The sequence below is a fragment of the Pristiophorus japonicus genome, chromosome 1 (genome assembly GCF_044704955.1).
Source record: "Pristiophorus japonicus isolate sPriJap1 chromosome 1, sPriJap1.hap1, whole genome shotgun sequence".
In the NCBI taxonomy this organism is placed as follows: domain Eukaryota; kingdom Metazoa; phylum Chordata; class Chondrichthyes; family Pristiophoridae; genus Pristiophorus; species Pristiophorus japonicus.
The window spans coordinates 11,493,267-11,511,120 of record NC_091977.1 but is presented as its reverse complement, the minus strand read 5'-3'; the positions used below and the strand labels follow the sequence as shown (position 1 = coordinate 11,511,120).

The 17,854-nt window shown below is 49.2% G+C and overlaps 1 protein-coding gene across 3 annotated transcripts in view; it reads right to left on the bottom strand.

Annotated features, from left to right (window-relative positions):
• The window catches only part of hmgcs1 (3-hydroxy-3-methylglutaryl-CoA synthase 1 (soluble)), an 86,023-nt gene that overhangs the window by 26,510 nt on the left and 41,659 nt on the right, over positions 1-17,854 (bottom strand). The window contains exon 1 of one of the 3 annotated variants that reach the window (XM_070877558.1): positions 7,501-7,713. The exons of the other annotated variants lie outside the window; for them this stretch is intronic. The gene's annotated coding sequence lies outside the window, so the exon portion shown is untranslated. Of the gene's footprint in view, positions 1-7,500; positions 7,714-17,854 lie in introns of those variants that run through there. 3 annotated transcript variants of the gene reach the window in all.

Genomic DNA, 17,854 nt, shown 5'->3' with positions numbered 1-17,854 from the left:
CCTTTGTTACCTCTATTCCAATGCACTCCTGGCTGGCCTCCCACATTCTGCCCTACGTAAACTAGACGTGATCCAAATCTCTGTTGCCCGTGTCCTAACTCGCACCAAGTCCCGCTCACCCCTGTGCTCGCTGACCGACATTGGCTTCCGGCTAAGCAACACCACGATTTCAAAATTCTCGCCCCTCCGTATCTCTGTAATCTCCTCCAGCCCCACAGCGCTCCTCCCACCTCCCCCACGATGTCTGCACTCCTTTAAATCTGCCCTCTTGAGCATCCCTGATTAGAATCGCTCAACCACTGGTGGGTATGCCTTCTGTTGTCTAGACCCTAAGCTCTGGAACTCCCTCCCTAAACTTCTCTACCTCTCTTTCCTCCTTCAAGATGCTCCTTCACTACGTTAAAGGTGCTATAGAAATAGAAGTTGTTGTTGTGCCAACCAGCCTTCTGAAAGAGCTGGTCCCATTCCCCTGCCCTACCCCATTAATCTTTTAAACATGTATTTTTCCAATATTTATGCTTCCACCGCTCTTTCAGGCGTGGCATTCCACGTCCCAAAAGCCCTCTTCTGGGGTTCCTGGGATGACCATCTTAAATTCATGCACTCTAGTGACTGACTCACCAACCCGTGGAAGTAGTTTTCCCCCTGATTCACCTCACCAAGTCGTACTCGACTCTTCTATTCGTAATGCTCGGTGGCCTATCTGCCGAACTCCCCTCGAGCAGATGAAGGCTCCTGTTTGATCAAGTGAAGCTGCAATTCCCACTGCAAGTCAAACGTGTGGCAGAGTCCTTTTAAGAATCTTCATTCCGAGAGCTCCTCACCGGTTCAATAGGTGAAAGAGTGCACAGTGAGGTCATAAAGATTACAAGTCCCAGGTCGGAACCTCAGCTTGGTGTTCTCTGTCAAGTCAGCAGTATCGCTGTTTTAAATCGGCCAGCGTGGCCTTGGTCCACGGATGTTGTTGTACCTGATCTCTATCTACTAACTCTGATATTATGTCAGCCTAGGTCATTTTCAGACCACACGTGAAGAAACTGTACCCTAGGAGGACTAACGTTGAAAGAAGAGGTGACTAATTTAAGATAATTGGCAGAAAAGATCCAGAGGGGAGAGGAGGAGAATTGTTTTTTTACTCAGCGAGTTGTTGTGATCTGGAATGAGCTGCCCGAAAGGGCGGTGGATGCAGATTCAATTGTGATATTCAAAGGGAATTGGATATCGACTTGAAAAGGAAACATTTGCAGGGCTATGGAGAATGAGCAGGAGGAGTGGGACTAATTGGGTAGCACTTTCAGAGAGCCGTCACAGGCACGATGGACCAAACAGCCACCTTCTGCGCCGTGTGATTCGATGCTTGGGGAAGGCCCAAGTTAAACGCACGCCTTTCAACTTTGGGAATTAGGTTCGAAAGCAAGCTACCTGATGGGATGAAAGTCACCTCAGTCCACTGCCTACGTGAAATGAGATTGGGCAGTCTCGGCACACTTCCTGGCGAGTGCCGGTCCCATGGGACAATACTGAGCCAAACAGCAGTGGCAATCCATTTCAGAGAAGCCACAAGGTAATGTGCTGCGGGAAATGGAAGAGCATCCAACTGGCAAAGTACAAAGGCACATAGGAACAGGAGGCGGCCATTCAGCCCCTCGAGCCTATTCCGCCATTCCATTAGATCATGACTAGTCTGTATCTCAACTCCATATCCATTCAAACCCTTACCCAACAAAAATCTATCAATCTCAGTTTTGACATTTTTATTGGGCCCCAGTCTTAAAAGCTTAACATAAGAACATAAGAAATGGGAACAGGAGTAGGCCACTTGGCCCCTCGAGCCTGCTCCGCCATTTAATAAGATCATGGCTGATCTGGTCATGGATTCAGCTCCACATAACCCTTTATACCCTCATCGCTCAAAAATCTGTATTTCCGCCTTAAATATATTCAATGACCCAGCCTCCACAACTGTCTGGGGCAGAGAATTCCACAGATTTACAACCCTCTGAGAAGAAATCTCTCCTCATCTCAGTTTTAAATGGGCAGTCCCTTATTCTGAGACTATGCCCCCTAGTTTTAGTTTAACCTATGAGTGGAAATATCCTCTCCACATCCACCTTGTCTAGACCCCTCATTATCTTGTATGTTTCGATAAGATCACCCCTCAATCTTCTAAACTCCGATGAGTATAGGTCCAACCTATTCAACCTATCTTTTTGGGGGAGAGTTTTCCAGATTTCCACTACTCTTTGTGTGAAGAACAGCCTGACTCCAATTTTAAGATTATGCTGGACTGAGGCTGAATCGCAGAGTCAGAACAAAGGGAGCTGGACTCTGTATCTGCTCTGGCGTTTTATGCTGATGCCGAGTGTCTGAAATAGAAAGTTATTCCGTTCCCTGGCAGTAACAGTAATTTTGATGTGCACAGAATGGAATGAGTTAACCCTTAATAAACAAACAGTCACACTACCCTCAATAACCCTCCCCCCCATGGAGCTCCCAGTGTTTACCTAGCTTATCAACAGATAAATGTTACAAAGTTCACAAAAACAGAGCCATCGACACAAAACTATTTACTTTGACTGTGACCCACTTACCATGAACTCAAACACACAGCCTGAAATGTAGGTGAAAGGGCTAACCAGGCACTGGTTGGGCAACAGTGCATAACAATAACAATCTCCAACTTTTAAATTACCAGAAGCGTTGGGTGGGACTTTTCGCAAGACTTGGCCTTGGCTCAGTTTGGAGCAAGCTCACTGTCAGGCATACTACCCTTCAGAGGAGATGTCAAACCGCCTGCCTGCCTGCAGTGGGATATTTAAAGATCTCAATGGCACAGTAAATGTAGAGTGACGACCTGGTCAACATTCCTGCCTCAACTTAAAACACCAAACATCACATTAACATGCCAGAGGTCGTTGCTGACTGTGGGAATCTGGCCGTGACTGCGGAATCTGCCTGCAGAACAAACGCTATACCTCAAAGTACAGTCCGCACTGCTTGTAGCGGGCACACTGGTGTTAACACAATTTACTGACAATGTAGTGTGCGGTAAAACCAAAAAGCAAATAAGCTAACATTTTTTTTTAATAAAGCAGATAATCTTCATTTAGCAATTGCCTCTCCTAATTATTAGCAGTTGCATCCAGGATAAGAACTTAAGAACTAGGAACAGGAGTAGGCCATACGGCCCCTCGAGCCTGTTCCGTCATTCAATGCAAGATCATGGCTGATCTGATCATGGACTCTGCTCCACTTCCCTGCCTGCTACCCTTATCGTTCAGAAACTGTCAATCTCTGCTTTAAACGTATTCACTGTCCCAGCTTCCACAGCTCTGAAGCAGCGAATTCCACAGATTTACAACCCTCAGAGAAGAAATTTCTCCTCATCTCAGTTTTAAATGGGCAGCCCCTTATTCTAAGGATCTCATCACTAATGTTACCGCACGTTATTGAGGGGCCAACAGCTGAAGGAAGACCTGACGTTGCCCGAAACCAGCAGTGCTTAAGTATTCATTGAACAGCCCAAAATAATCGGAAGCGCTCAATATGTTGAAGCCGCAAACCCTGCTGCAAGGGACGGGCTTTAAAAAAAAAAAGTCCTTACGCGTGCTTTTAAAATAATAAAGACAAGGAGCGTTGAAGGATGGCCAGGAATGCTGCCACTCCCAGGGAAACACAAGGTTCCATAAAAGGGGTTCCAAAGCAGTTACCCGAGATTGCCAATATTCATCCCTCAGCCAACATCACCAAAAACAGATTTTCTGGTCATTATCACATTGCTGTTTGTGGGAGCTTGTTGTGCGCAAATTGGCTGCCGCGTTTCGTGCATTTCAACAGTGACTACACTTCAAAAAGTACTTCATTTGTGGAAAGGGCTTTGGGATGTGCTGTGGTTGTGAAAGGCGTTGGATAAAGTTATTTTTTTAAATCCTCAGCGTACCTACAGGCCTCTGTCTCTGCTTGGAAAAGCCTTAAACAACTTGTCATGTGTCATTCCCCCAAGACCCTCCTCTCCACAACAGGACCCCAAACGTTGCTACTCTCTCCCTCTACACCGTCACAATACCCCGCTGCCAGGAACACTTCAAGTTTCTCAAGGACATATTGAGTACTTTTAAATTCATTATTGATTTCCAAAAGCACTTAAAGGAGAATCTTGAATCAAATTCCTGGAAAATGGGATGACTTGCGGAATGACCGAGTTCAATTCATCATTTTCAGCACTGGGGAAATATTTATCTAGAGTGAAGTGCATCAACTCTTCTCCACGCACCGCCCCTCCCCTTCCCCACACACTATCCCTCCTCCACCACAGTCCCCCTCTCAACCGCCCCGCCCCCTCCCTCCCTCCATCTTGCCCGCGCGCGCCCTCTCTCCATCCATCCATCCTCTCTCGCGCCCGCGCTCGCCCTCCCTCTTGCGCTCCCTCCCTCCTCCTCCCTCTCGCCCGCCCTCCTCCTCCTGCGCCATCCCTCCTCCTCTTCCCTCTCGCCCGCCCTCCCTCCTCCTCCTCTTCCCTCTCGCCCGCCCTCCTCCTCTTCCCTCTCGCCCGCCCTCCTCCTCTTCCCTCTCGCCCGCCCTCCCTCCTCCTCTTCCTCTTCCCTCTCGCCCACCCTCCCTCCTCCTCCTCTTCCCTCTCGCCCGCCCTCCCTCCTCCTCTTCCCTCTCGCCCTCCCTCCTCCTCTTCCCTCTTGCCCGCCCTCCCTCCTCCTCTTCCCTCTTGCCCGCCCTCCCTCCTCCTCCCTCTTGCCCTCCCTCCTCCTCCTCCTCCTCCTCTTCCCTCTCGCTCGCCCGCCCTCCCTCCTCCTCCCTCTCGCCCGCCCTCCCTCCTCCTCCTCCTCCTCCTCCCTCCCTCCTCCTCTTCCCTCGTCCCTCTCGCCCGCCCTCCCTCCTCTTCCCTCTTCCCTCTCGCCCTCCCTCCTCCTCCTCCTCCCCCCTTTCGCCCGCGCTCCCCCGGGCGCGCCCTCCCCCTCCCCCACGTGCGCCCTCCGCACTCCATCTACCGCTTCTCCCACCATATGCAGGCATATGTTGATCCCCTCCAAACGACACTGAGCACCCATATCTTTCTTCCCAATGGGGACACGGAGAATTACCTCATCGTCATTTTTATTTACCAAATGGCATCCCTGCAGCCTAATCCCACAGTTTCTACCCTTTGTACTCATGCCCAGTGAACTCCCCTCCCCAATGCTCCCAATATGCCCCCCACTTCCCAATGGCACTTCAGACATCACACGCAATGTTTACTGGAATTTTTAGTCAACGTCGTAAAATGATTTTTAAAAATCTCTTCAGCAACAGAAGCCACAAAAGCTACATGATTCCAATTGCCTGGACAATGGCGAGTCTATGCATGATAACTCACCCAAGAAACACGACTGCCAGGGTTTTAGGCACATTTCAAGAATGGGAACAGCTGGAATACTTTTCCATGCCCTGCACCGAGGTACAAGGTGGCCAGGAAGACTAAGGAAGGGCCAGGCAGAAAATGGCAAGAGTGACTGGTCACAGAAAGGGATACAGGTGACTGAAGCGGAAGATTAGTTCAGAACCAACACCATTCGCCCCAAAATCGCTGCTGGGCTGACGGATGGGAATTTATTAGCAGTAATACTTCTTAATAAACATTCCATAGTCCAACATTCCAGGACATTAAACAAGAGGCACACACTCAAAATAATCTGCAGTACCTTTTACGCAGTGGCAACAGAAGCAAAAGTGCAAACAGAATGGGCCTTTAGAAGCATGACAGCAAACTTGACTAACCTTCAACAACGGTCCCTATCACCCTGTCAATGCAAGAAGATCAACTTTCATGCAGCTCAGCAGGGTAGAGGTCCAGCCCACATCCCTCCCTGCAGTAGTGCACACTGCAACTGGATTTGGATTATAGTCTTAACATATTGTACATAAACAATGTGGCAGACTGTTAAGGATAAAAAGAAAAGCTGGGCTTTTATTTAGGTCACTGCCTAGGCAGTGGACACAATTATATGTTTTGCCTCCAGTAAGTCCTATCGACCAGAAAGTCTCAAGTTCGATTCCCTATTGGTGCCTTGTTAGCTGATCAAGGAACAAACTGAGCATTAGGTTTGACCGCAGCAGCTCCTGGGCTAGGAGAGGTGGGTAAAAGGTAGGGCTCACACGACCGATCGTTATCCAGTGACCCCAGCTTGAAACTGTGAGTCAACACAGGATCGGGATTTTTGGCGGGCCCCACTTCCAAGCTCAAATTCTTTGCCAACAGTCATGATCTAGGCTCACACAAGAAGAGGGACAAGGCGTACAGCAGGGCTGCCGGTTAAATTTTTTATTATACGTACACACTGAACATCTGCATGAAAGAACAGTGACATAATAAAATGCTTTAATTTAGCACGACAGTTAAATCAGGCATTACTAAATAGAACGAAATCTGGTTCAGTGAGATTGAGCCCCTTAGCACCCCCTCTAAATTATTCTTAATTCATCTCAAATTGTTCCTGCCCTCCTCCCCCGCACCCCCAAATGCATTTCATTCTCAAATTATACATCACAAAATGTTCTTGGATATTTTTCACAATTCAAATGCACACTTGACCCGTCCACTGCACATTGAAAAAGCTGGTGGCGGGCTGCGCGGTTGCTTAGACTGAGCGTTGGTACTAATTATATCACCCACCAAGGTGTCAGTTGTGGCTCAGTGGGCAGCACCCTCACCCACGGACACTATTTCAAAGCATCCTTATCCCTCAATCAACATTACCAAAACAGAAGATCTGGTCATGATCACACTGCTGTTTGTGGGACCTTGCTGTGCGCAAATTGGCTGCCGCGAATGAGGAGGGTGGATCTCAAACATATAAAATTCTGATGGGATTGGACAGGTTAGATGCAGGAAGAATGTTCCAGATATTGGGGGAAGTCCAGAACCAGGAGTCACAATCTAAGGATAAGGGGTAAGCCATTTTAGAACTGAGATGAGGAGAAACTTCACTCAGAGAATTGTGAACCTGTGGAATTCTCTACCACAGAGGAGTTGTTGATGCCAGTTCATTGGATATATTCAAAAGGGAGTCAGATGTGGCCCTTACGGCTAAAGGGATCAAGGGGTATGGAGAGAAAGCAGGAAAGGGGTACTGAAGTTGCAAAAATGATCAGCCATGATCTTATTGAATGCAGGCTCAAAGGGCCGAATGGCCAACTCCTGCACCTATTTACTGTGTTTCCCACATTAAGGTGGAGGCAGACAGATTTTTGAGCGATAAGGGAGTGAAGGGTTATGGGGAGCGGGCAGGGAAGTGGAGCCGAGTCCATGATCAGATCAGCCATGATCAGATTAAATGGTGGTGCAGGCTCGAGGGTCCGAATGGCCTGCTCCTATTTATGAAAACAGTGACTACCCTCTAAAAGTCCCCCACTGGCTGTAAACCGAGGTGGCGATATAAACGCACTCTCTCTTTAACCAACGCTAACTGCCCCCTGCCCGGCCCTCCGGGCAGCCCCGAGCACACTCACCGGCGCCTCCTCCTCGCTGACTGCTCCCGAGTGCCGCTCACTTCGGTCCGAGGCTCGGAGCCAGGCCGCAGGCCGCAGGCCGCAGGCCGCAGGCCGCTCTGTCCCTGGTTGCCGGGCCGCGCCGCGCCGCCGGCACTCGATCCGCTCACCAACCGTCCGCCCGCCGGCTTTTTGTTATTAATTTTCAAAACAAAGCGGGAAGAAGGGGGGGGGGGGGGGCGTTATTCCGCGCCCCGGGCTCGCGACCGCCTGCAGTCCGCCATGGGCGCCGCCATCTTGGAGCAACGGGCGCCACGCCTGCGCACCGCAGCGTCAGCAGCAGCGCCCCCTGCCGACTGAACCGGAAAACAGCTGAAGCAACAATAGTAATAACTGGAGTAACAACAGCAGTAACTGGGGCAACAACGACAACAGTGTTCGGGGAGGTCCCGCGCAGGCCCCTCACCGGCTTTTACCTTGTCGGTACCGCGCAAGTGGAAATTTTTGAATGAGCCGTGCATTGGGGGAGGCAGGTTGCGCAGGAGGCAGTGCAACTTGGGGGGGGGGGGGGGGGAAATCACAACGATGGCCAGGGCACACCTGCTCCTCTTCAAATTAGTGCTATGGGATCTTTTATGTCCACTTGAGTAGGCAGGCAGAGCCTCGGTTTAAGGCCTCTGCAACAGCACTATAACTAGACCATAAGCTTGGTGCCAGATTTGGAGGTCCTGGTCTTCAGGCGACCAAAGGCTGCACTGGCACACTGGAGGCGGTGTTGGACCTCGTAGTCAATTCTGCCCCTGCTGATAATAGGCTCCCAAGGTATGGAAAGTGGTCCACATTGTCCAAGGCTGTGCCATGGATTTTGATGACGGGGTCAGGTTGGTGGAGGACCTTTGTCTTACAGATGTTTAGCTGAAGGCCCACGCTTTCATACGCCTCAGTGAAGAGGTTGACGATGACTTAGGAGTCCGGCCTCCGAGTGTGCCCAGATGCAAGCATTGTCCGCATACTGTAATTCGATGACAGAGGATGGGACGACCTTGGATCTGGCCTGGAGGCAGCAACGGTTGAACAGGTTCCCACTGGTTCTATATAGTTCCATTCCAGCAGGGAGCTTGTTGAGAGTAAGACCACTGCAGTGAGGAAGATTGCTTCCTATTGTCTACAGAACAGTAGTGATACCCGCCCTCCTATATAGCTCAGAGACGAGGACCATATACAGCAGACATCTCAAAGCCCAGGAGAAGTACGACCAACGCTGCCTCCGCAAGATCCTGCAAATCCACTGGGAGGACAGACGCACCAACGTCAGTGTTCTCGCTCAGGCCAACATCGAAGCACTGACATGCTCGACCAGCTGCGTTGGGCGGGCCACATCGTCCGCATGCCCGACACGAGACTCCCTAAGCAAGCGCTCTACTCGGAATTCGTACACAAGCGAGCCCCAGGTGGGCAGTGTTGTGTATCTGTAAAGCATGCACTCCCATGTTCCGCCACCAGGAAGCGCATCCCCTGAAGTTCCAAGGGATCCCAGCATCCCTTGGAAGCACTATATATAAGCCGGCCCCCAAGACCTGCTCCTCACTCTAGAGTGCCTTAATAAAGACTGAGGTCACTGTTACTTTAACCTCCCTGTGTGCAGCCTCATCAGTGTTAGGAACACAATAGGCAGAGGAAAAGTTTCAATAACACCCTCAAAGCCTCCTCGATAAAATGCAACATCCCCACCGACATCTGGGAATCCCTGGCCTAAGACCGCCCAAAATGGAGGAAAAGCATCCGGGAGGGTGTTGAGCACCTACAGTCTGGTTGGCAAGAGAATGCAGAAACCAAGCGCAGGCAGTGGAAGGAGCATGCGGCAAACCAGGCTCCCCACCCACCCTTTCCTTCAACCACTGTCTGTCCCACCTGTGACAGAGACTGTAGGTCCCGCATTGGACTGTACAGCCACCCGAGAACTCACTGAGTGGAAACAAGTGTTCCTCAATACCGAGGGACTGCCAATGACGACTACAACTAGATTATGTGCTGGAATGGAAGTTGAACCCACAATCCTTCTGCCTCATAGGAGAGAGTGCTACCCACTGAGCCACGGCTGATCCCATTAATTATAGATGTTTAAACCTAAGCTAATATAGGCCAAGTGGACAGGAAGTACATACAGATAAAAGATATGGGATTTTAAGATGCTGAGCAGGGTGTATAATGTAGCCAGTTGGTTGTCTGATTTAACTTGGACTTGGAGCTGAAATTGGTGTTGATGCTCCAGGCTAAGGAAGGGTTTTTTTTTGTTCATGGAATGTGGGCGTCGCTGGCAATGCCAGCATTTATTGCCCATCCCTAATTGCCCTTGAGAAGGTGGTGGTGAGCCAACTTCTTGAACCGCTGCAGTCCGTGTGGTGAAGGTTCTCCCACAGTGCTCTCAGGGAGGGAGTTCCAGGATTTTGACCCAGCGATGATGAAGGAACGGTGATATACTTCCAAGCCTGGATGGTGTGTGACTTGGAGGGGAACGTGGAGGTGGTGGTGTTCCCATGCACCTGCTGCGCTTGTCCTTCTAGGTGATAGAGGTGGCAGGTTTTAGAGGTGCTGCCAAAGAAGCCTTGGAGAGTTGCTGCAGTGCATCTTATAGATGGTACACACTGCAGCCACAGTACACCGTTGGTGGAAGGAGTGAATGTTTAAGGTGGTGGATGGGGGGCCAATCAAGCGGGCTACTTTGTCCTGGATGGTGTCGAGTTGAGTGTTGTTGGAGCAGAACTCATCCAGGCAAGTGGAGAGTATTCCATCACTCTTGGGGGGGGGGGGGGTAGGGGGGGGGGGGCTGGGTGGGGGGTAGGGGGGCTGGGTGGGGGGTATTGTAGCTCATCATTCTTCTGTTGGAAAGAGCATATGTGTAGAATGTCAGAGCAGACACACAAAACACACACACAGGGCTAAAGCTGAATCAGCTGCCTGACCAGGCCTTAGGGGAATGTCGGAAATCATCACACACTTTAGCTAACTGCCATTTTACTACATTCGAGGAGACGTACAGGCCAGGATGAATGCCAGCGAGGAATTAACCCCTCAGGTCTTCCGAAGCAGAAGAATTATGATACCGGGGTTTTAAAGGGTTAAATTACGAGGCCTGCTTGCACAGGCTGGGCTTATGTTCCTTTGAGTATACAACAACCTGCATTTGTATAGCGCCTTTAACATAGTAAAACATCCCAGAGCGCTTCACAGGAGCGTAAACAGATAGTAAAAGCTTTTACCGATATATAAAACGGAAAAGTGTGACTAAAGTAAATGTTGGTCCCTTAGAAGATGAGAAGGGGGATTTAATAATGGGAAATGTGGAAATGGCTGAGACCTTAAACAAACAATTATTTTGCTTCGGTCTTCAGTGGAAGACACAAAAACCATGCCAAAAATTGCTGGTCACGGGAATGTGGGAAGGGAGGACCTTGAGACAATCACTATCACTAGGGGGGTAGTCCTGGACAGGCTAATGGGACTCAAGGTAGACAAGTCCCCTGGTCCGGATGAAATGCATCCCAGGGTATTAAGAGATGGCGGAAGTTATAGCAGATGCATTCGTTATAATCTACCAAAATTCTCTGGACTCTGGGAATGTACCAGTGGATTGGAAAGCAGCTAATGTAATGCCTCTGTTTAAAAAAGGGGGCAGACAAAAGGCAGTTAACTATAGGCCGGTTAGTTTAACATCTGTAGTTGGGAAAATGCTTGAAGCTATCATTAAGGAAGAAATAGCAGGACATCTAGATAGGAATAGTGCAATCAAGCAGACGCAACATGGATTCATGAAGGGGAAATCATGTTTAACTAATTTACTGGAATTCTTTGAGGATACAACGAGCATGGTGGATAGAGGTGTACCGATGGATGTGGTGTATTTAATTTCCAAAAGGCATTCGATAAGGTGCCACACAAAAGGTTACTGCAGAAGATAAAGGTAAGCGGAGTCAGAGGAAATGTATTAGCATGGATAGAGAATTGGCTGGCTAACAGAAAGCAGAGAGTCGGGATAAATGGGTCCTTTTCGGGTTGGAAATCGGTGGTTAGTGGTGTGCCACAGAGATCGGTGCTGGGACCACAACTGTTTACAATATACATAGATGACCTGGAAGAGGGGAGAGTGTAGTGTAACAAAATTTGCAGATGACAAAGATTAGTGGGAAAGCGGGTTGTGTAGAGGACACAGAGAGGCTGCAAAGAGATTTAGATAGGTTAAGCGAATGGGCTAAGGTTTGGCAGATGGAATACAATGTCGGAAAATGTGAAGTCATCCACCTTGGAAAAAAAAACACAGTAAAAGGGAATATTATTTGAATGGGGAGAAATTACAACATGCTGCGGTGCAGAGGGACCTGGGGGTCCTTGTGCATGAATCCAAAAAGGTAGTTTGCAGGTAATCAGGAAGTCGAATGGAACGTTGTCCTTCATTGCGAGAGGGATGGAGTACAAAAGCAGGGAGGTCCTGCTGCAACTGTACAGGGTATTGGTGAGGCTGCACCTGGAGTACTGCGTGCAGTTTTGGTCACCTTACTTAAGGAAGGATATACTGGCTTTGGAGGGGGGTACAGAGACAATTCACTAGGCTGATTCCGGAGATGAGGGGGTTACCTTATGATGATAGGTTGAGTAGACTGGGTCTTTACTCGGAGTTCAGAAGGATGAGGGGTGATCTTATAGAAACATTTAAAATAATGAAAGGGATAGACAAGATAAAGGCAGAGAGGTTGTTTCCACTGGTCGGGGAGACTAGAACTAGGGGGCACAGCCTCAAAATACGGGGGAGCCAATTTAAAACCGAAAAGGAATTTCTTCTCCCAGAGGGTTGTGAATCTGTGGAATTCTCTGCCCAAGGAAGCAGTTGAGGCTAGCTCATTGAATGTATTCAAATCACAGATAGATAGATTTTTAACCAATAAGGGAATTAAGGGTTACGGGGAGAGGGCGGGTAAGTGGAGCCGAGTCCATGGCCAGATCAGCCGTGATCTTGTTGAGTGGTGGAGCAGGCTCGAGGGGCTAGCTGGCCTACTCCTGTTCCTAATTCTTATGTTCTTAAACTCAAATTCAGACCGAAGACATTGACGGAGAGTCACCACCTTATTCCGATCATCGTGGCCTTGCCGCGGGCCCAGAGACTGGAGTCTGTTTATTTCAGCCTCGCTTTCCCCCACTCCAAGGCCCAAATGGCGCATGCCCTCACTCCATTGACGCCGCCCTCTCCCAGTCACAAAGATCAGTTTTAAAATCAGGGGAAAAAACAAACAGTCTCCTTTCAAACATGTTGGCTTGCAACTGACACGGGCGGCTCCGTACGGGTTGAAAAGGAAGGCCCAAGCAACGCCCCCAGCTCAGGTTCCACTCCCCCCGAGGAGAAGTTATAACTCCCACTGTTTCAGTTATTAGTTAAAAGCGGCGAACAGGGAAGCGAAACGGAGATAAATAAACTGCGGTAAAAAAGTCAGTGGCGTGCAAAGGGGCTTGTCGAAGCATTCAAATGGAGTCCAACAAGAAGAACTGGATGGACTGCGCACGCAGAGTCTTTGTATCGCAGAGACTTGAGGGTTCATGTACACCAGTCACTGAAGATGGCAGGAGAAGCTGACAAACTGTTTCCCTTGGCCAGAGAGTCGGTAACCAGAGGAAACAGTTGTCAGATAATTGGCAAAAGAACCAGGAGGGAGAGATGAGGAGAATTTTCTTAGTTGTTGTGATCTGGAACACGCTGCCTGAAAGGGCAGTGGAAGCAGATTCATTTTCAACATGGAATCGGGTAAATATTTGAAAGGAAACAAAGTTTGGCAGGGCCGCGGGCAAGGAACAGAAGAGTGGGACTGTACGATTCTAATTCGGGGTCTAGGGAAGGTCCCCCAGACTCTGGTGCACAGCTATACCTGGTGATTCATTCCTTCATTTCCATATTTTCTTGGGTTTCACGTCTCTATTTCCCGAGCAGGGTGTTGCCTGGAAATGGGAATGAATGTGTGCAGTCAGAGCCATGGCAGAACGAGGAGATTTAAACCGGAGGAGGGAAGTGGGTAAATATTTGAGGTTGCTTCGGAGCTCAGTTAAGTACAATGCTGGGCTGCCAAAAGTTATTACAGCAACACTGGCACAATAGTCCTGGCCTATCGATAACTGTCCCCTTGCAAATAACAATCTTCTGATCCTTGTGTCAGCTGTGGCTCAGTGGGCAGCACTCTCACCTCGGAGTCAGAAGGTCATGGGTTCAAGTCCCACTCCAGGGACTTGAGCATATAAATCTATGCTGATACTCCAGTGAGTGCTGAGGGAACACCGCTCTATCGGAGGGGCAGTACTGAGGGAGCGCCGCACTATCGGTGGGGCCGTCTTTGGGATGAAACTTTAAACGGAGGCCCGTGTGCTCTCTCAGGCGCATGTAAAAGATCCCATGGCACTATTTCGAAGAAGAGCAGGGGAGTTCTCCAGTGTGTCCTGGGGCCAACATTTATCTCTCAAATCAACAGAACAAAAACAGATGTCATTATCACATTGCTGTTTGTGGGAGCTTGCTGTGCGCAAATTGGTTGCCACATTACAACAGTGACTACACGCCAAAAGTACTTAATTGACTGTAAAGCGCTTGAAGATGTCCGGTGGTCCTGAAAGGCGCTATATAAATGCCAGTCTTTCTTTACAGCAAGTTCAACTCTGCCGAACATTACCGCACGTTTCTCCCATCTTTCCTTAAATTGACCGGTGGGTCGGTTGAGTTCCGCAGGTGCTCGCCACTCCCTCCAGTGGTCATTGTTTACAGCCGACCGCTATCAGACCCCACCACTACCCCCGCGGTGATATCAGCCAACTTGTACCTGGGACAGGGCCTGGCTTGCTATCGTTCTAGCATGGGGAACCTGTAGTTGGAGGCGAGATCTGAGCAAGCAGGAGCGTTTGCAAACTCCTCCCCCCTCTACCCCGTAAGCAAGTCCTCAACTTCCACTAATGAACACACAGCGGCACTCGGAGATCAGGAACTCCCCACATGGGTCATGGGCCAAACCCACAGCAGCCCCATCTTCCCCCCTCGGGTGGACATAGAAGATCCCATTGTACTTGAAGAAGGGCAGAAGAGTTCGCCCCTGTGTCCTGGTCAATATTTATCCTTCAAACCAACATCACTAAAAAGAACAGAGTATCTGAATTTACTTCATTGCTGTTTGTGGGATCTTACGGTGCGTAAATTGGCTTTCGGGTTTCCTATGTTGCAGTAGTTTAAAAAGTACTGTATTGGCTGTAAAACACTTTGGGAGGTCCTGAGGTTATGAAAGGCCCTGTATAAATTAATCTATGATTTGCTTTTAAGGGGAAGCTGGATAAGTACATGAGGAAGAAAGAAATAGAAGGATATGCAGATAGGATTAGGTGAAGTAGGTTCGTGTGGAGCATAAACACTGGCACGGACTAGTTGGGCCAAATGGCCTGTTTCTGTGCAAGTTCTTTCCCGTATACAAGAGCTGCGACTCGGTTCTGCATGTGAATCCACAAGTAAACCTCACAACCAACGTGTAGACCTTCCAACCCGGGGAACATTCATCACAAGACAAGACAAGCAAGGATGAGGAAGGCCTTTCAGCTCATCTTAAATTCATCTATCTAGAAGGACACTACATTCCCGTGCCCACACCCGGCATGGCCCTGGACACTGTGGACCACTTCCCATATCTCAGGCGCCTAAAAGATAAGAGCAGGCAAGAGCAGGCATCGAGGACGAGATCCAACACCGCCTCCAGTGCAGCCTTCGGCTGCCTGAGGTAAAAAAAAAAAAAGAGTCTTTGAAGACCAGGCCCCCCAAAACTGCTACCAAGCTCATGGTCTACAGGGCTGTAGTAATACCCGTCCTCCTGTATGGCTCAGAGACATGGACCATGTACAGCAGACATCTCAAATTGCTGGAGAAATATCACAAACGATGTCTCCACAAGAGCCTACAAATGCCCTGGGAGGACAAGCGCACCAATATCAGCGTCCTCGTCCAGGCTAACATCCCCAGCATTGAAGTACTGACCACACTCGATCAGCTCTGCTGGGCAGATTACATTGTTCGCATGCCAGATACAAGACTCCCAAAGCAACTGCTCTACTCGGAACTCCTTCACGGCAAATGAGCCAAAAGGTGGACAGTGGAAACGCTACAAGGACATCCTCAAAGCCGCCTTGATAAAGTGCGACATCCCCACTGACACCTGGGAGTCCCTGGCCCAAGACCGTCCCAAGTGGAGGAAGTGCATCCGGGAGGGCGCTGAGCACCTCGAGTCTCAATGCCAAGAGCATGCAGAAATCAAGCGCAGGCAGCGGAAAGAGCGTGCGGCAAACCGGTCCCACCCAACACTCCCTCAACGACTATCTGTCCCACTTGTGACAGAGTCTGTGGCTCTCGTACTGGACTGCTCAGCCACCAAAGAACTCGCTTCAGGAGTGGAAGCAAGTCTTCTTCGATTCCGAGGGACTGCCGACGATGATGATGACATTCCCGTGCCCGCTCCCCCACCCACCCACCCCATTGATTGGTTTCTTAAAATTATTCCAGCATTTTCCTTTCCACTGCTCTATCTGCAGTTATACAGGGCCTTGGTGAGACCACACCTTGTATTGTGTGCAGTTTTGGTCTCCTAATTTGAGGAAGGATATTTTTGCTATTGAGGGACTGCAGCTAAGGTTCACCAGACTGATTCCCGGGGTGGCAGGACTGACATATGAGGAGAGACTGGATCGACTGGGCCTGTATTCACTGGTGTTTAGAAGGATGAGAGGGGATCTCATGGAAACATGTAAAATTCTGACGGGATTGGACAGGTTAGATGCAGGAAGAATGGTCCCGATGTTGGGGGAAGTCCAGAACCAGGAGTCACAGTCTAAGGATAAGGGGTAACCAGTTAGGACCGAGATGAGGAGAAACTTCTTCACTCAGAATTGTGAACCTGTGGAATTCTCTACCACAGAGAGTTGTTGAGGCCAGTTCGTTAGATATATTCAAAAGGGAGTTAGATGTGGCCCTTACGGCTAAAGGGATCAAGGGATATGGAGAGAAAGCAGGAATGGGGTACTGAAGTTGCATGATCATATTGAATGGTGGTGCAGGCTCGAAGGGCTGAATGGCCTACTTTCTATGTTTTTATCCTGGAGGCCCAGTGCATGTATTGATCAATCTCTGCACAAGGAAGGATATATTGGCCTTGGAGGGGGTGCATCGCAGATTCACCAGAATGGTATCAGGGTTTAGCGGGTTAAGTTATGAGGACAGGTTGTCCATAAACCTGTATGCCCAAGACTTTAGAAGGTTGAAGGGTGATCCAATCGAACTGTTTAAAAAGAAGAAGATTCGATAGAGTAGATAAAGTGAAATTATTTCCTCCTGTGGTGGAGTCCAGAACAAGGGGACACAATCTTAAAATTAGATTCAGGGTTGCTACTTCACAAAGGGTGGTGGAAATCTGGGTCAATTGGAGCTTTCAAGACTGAGATTGACAGATTTTTGTTGGGTAAGGGTATTGGGCGAATATGGCGAAAAGGCAGGTAAATGGAGTTGGAATATAGATCAGCCGTGATCGAATTGAATGGTGGAACCGGCTCAAGGGGCTGAATGGCCTCCACCTGTTCCTATGTGATAAAGCCTAAAATTTATCTTCTGTTTGAACCAGTCTCCTCATCTGCTTATTCAACCAAGTGCTAAAGACACATTTGTTGGGTTTTCTAGGGCCATTGCAGTCCCTCAAAAGGTTTGATGTCCCAATAAGTTTGAGCCACGATAGAAATTGTACAATCTGGGTGGCTGATCAGAAACTGGGTTTGCGAGGAGGATTTAGCAAAATTATGCAGAGTCCGAGGCCCAACCATCTTCAGCTGCTTCATCAATGACCTTCTCGCCATCATAAGGTCGGAAGTGTGGATGTTCGCTGATCTCTGCACAGTGTTCAGTGCCAATCGCAACTCCCCAGATAATGGAGCAGTCCGTGTCCGCATGCAACAAGACCTGGACGACATTCAAGCTTCGGCTGATATGTGGCAAGTAACATTCACGCCACACAAGTGCCAGGCAATGACTGTCTCAAACGAGAGTCTAACCACCGCCCCATGACATTCAACGGCATTACCATCGCCGAATCCTCCACCATCAATATCCTGGGGTTCACCATTGACCAGAAACTTAACTGGACCAGCTACATAAATACTGTGGCAACAAGAGCAGGTCAGAGGCTGGGTATTCTGCGGTGAGTGTCTCAGCTCCTGACTCCCCAAAGCCTTTTCACCATCTGCAAGCCACAAGGCAGGAGTGTGATGGAATACTCTCCACTTGCCTGGATGAGTGCAGCTCCAACAACACTCAAGAAGCTCGACA